Source organism: Musa acuminata, unplaced genomic scaffold (genome assembly GCF_036884655.1).
Source record: "Musa acuminata AAA Group cultivar baxijiao unplaced genomic scaffold, Cavendish_Baxijiao_AAA HiC_scaffold_711, whole genome shotgun sequence".
In the NCBI taxonomy this organism is placed as follows: domain Eukaryota; kingdom Viridiplantae; phylum Streptophyta; class Magnoliopsida; order Zingiberales; family Musaceae; genus Musa; species Musa acuminata.
Window position 1 is genome coordinate 7,501 of NW_027020943.1, and position 2,500 is coordinate 10,000.

Below are 2,500 nucleotides of genomic sequence, written 5' to 3' on the forward strand. Positions count from 1 at the left end.
TCGCTTCGCTCGCTGTTCGCCGCTCGCCGCTCGCTCGCGCAGCCAAAAATGGCCAGTTTTGGCCCGTTTTGGCCAGTTTTTGGCCTGTTTTTGCGTTGCGCGGTGACCATCTTGAGCGGAGCAAAATGTCAGCCATCTCAGCACCCTGGAACCCCCCGGGTGGCACAGGGCTGGATGGGGCTTTCGTATAGCAGGGACGGTGATGCCTCTCGCTTCGCTCGCTGTCCGCCGCTCGCTGCTCGCTCGCGCAGCCAAAAATGGCCAGTTTTGGCCCGTTTTTGGGCCGTTTTGGCCTGTTTTTGGGCTGTTCTTGCGTCGCGCGGTGACCGTCGTGAGCGGAGCAAAATGTCAGCCATCTCAGCACCCTGGAACCCCCCGGGTGGCACAGGGCTGGATGGGGCTTTCGTATAGCAGGGACGGTGCTGCCTCTCGCTTCGCTCGCTGTCCGCCGCTCGCCGCTCGCTCGCGCAGCCAAAAATGGCCAGTTTTGTCCCGTTTTTGGGCCGTTTTGGCCTGTTTTTGGGCTGTTCTTGCGTCGCGCGGTGACCGTCGTGAGCGGAGCAAAATGTCAGCCATCTCAGCACCCTGGAACCCCCCGGGTGGCACAGGGCTGGATGGGGCTTTCGTATAGCAGGGACGGTGCTGCCTCTCGCTTCGCTCGCTGTCCGCCGCTCGCCGCTCGCTCGCGCAGCCAAAAATGGCCAGTTTTGGCCCGTTTTTGGGCCGTTTTGGCCAGTTTTTGGCCTGTTCTTGCGTCGCGCGGTGACCGTCGTGAGCGGAGCAAAATGTCAGCCATCTCAGCACCCTGGAACCCCCCGGGTGGCACAGGGCTGGATGGGGCTTTCGTATAGCAGGGACGGTGCTGCCTCTCGCTTCGCTCGCTGTTCGCCGCTCGCCGCTCGCTCGCGCAGCCAAAAATGGCCAGTTTTGGCCCGTTTTGGCCAGTTTTTGGCCTGTTTTTGCGTTGCGCGGTGACCATCTTGAGCGGAGCAAAATGTCAGCCATCTCAGCACCCTGGAACCCCCCGGGTGGCACAGGGCTGGATGGGGCTTTCGTATAGCAGGGACGGTGATGCCTCTCGCTTCGCTCGCTGTCCGCCGCTCGCTGCTCGCTCACGCAGCCAAAAATGGCCAGTTTTGGCCCGTTTTTGGGCCGTTTTGGCCTGTTTTTGGCCTGTTCTTGCGTCGCGCGGTGACCGTCGTGAGCGGAGCAAAATGTCAGCCATCTCAGCACCCTGGAACCCCCCGGGTGGCACAGGGCTGGATGGGGCTTTCGTATAGCAGGGACGGTGCTGCCTCTCGCTTAGCTCGCTGTCCGCCGCTCGCCGCTCGCTCGCGCAGCCAAAAATGGCCAGTTTTGTCCCGTTTTTGGGCCGTTTTGGCCTGTTTTTGGGCTGTTCTTGCGTCGCGCGGTGACCGTCGTGAGCGGAGCAAAATGTCAGCCATCTCAGCACCCTGGAACCCCCCGGGTGGCACAGGGCTGGATGGGGCTTTCGTATAGCAGGGATGGTGCTGCCTCTCGCTTCGCTCGTTGTCCGCCGCTCGCCGCTCGCTCGCGCAGCCAAAAATGGCCAGTTTTGGCCCGTTTTTGGGCCGTTTTGGCCAGTTTTTGGCCTGTTCTTGCGTCGCGCGGTGACCGTCGTGAGCGGAGCAAAATGTCAGCCATCTCAGCACCCTGGAACCCCCCGGGTGGCACAGGGCTGGATGGGGCTTTCGTATAGCAGGGACGGTGCTGCCTCTCGCTTCGCTCGCTGTCCGCCGCTCGCCGCTCGCTCGCGCAGCCAAAAATGGCCAGTTTTGGCCCGTTTTGGCCAGTTTTTGGCCTGTTTTTGCGTTGCGCGGTGACCATCTTGAGCGGAGCAAAATGTCAGCCATCTCAGCACCCTGGAACCCCCCGGGTGGCACAGGGCTGGATGGGGCTTTCGTATAGCAGGGACGGTGATGCCTCTCGCTTCGCTCGCTGTCCGCCGCTCGCTGCTCGCTCGCGCAGCCAAAAATGGCCAGTTTTGGCCCGTTTTTGGGCCGTTTTGGCCTGTTTTTGGGCTGTTCTTGCGTCGCGCGGTGACCGTCGTGAGCGGAGCAAAATGTCAGCCATCTCAGCACCCTGGAACCCCCCGGGTGGCACAGGGCTGGATGGGGCTTTCGTATAGCAGGGACGGTGCTGCCTCTCGCTTAGCTCGCTGTCCGCCGCTCTCCGCTCGCTCGCGCAGCCAAAAATGGCCAGTTTTGGCCCGTTTTTGGGCCGTTTTGGCCTGTTTTTGGGCTGTTCTTGCGTCGCGCGGTGACCGTCGTGAGCGGAGCAAAATGTCAGCCATCTCAGCACCCTGGAACCCCCCGGGTGGCACAGGGCTGGATGGGGCTTTCGTATAGCAGGGACGGTGCTGCCTCTCGCTTCGCTCGCTGTTCGCCGCTCGCTCGCGCAGCCAAAAATGGCCAGTTTTGGCCCGTTTTTGGGCCGTTTTGGCAAGTTTTTGGCCTGTTCTTGCGTTGCGCGGTGACCG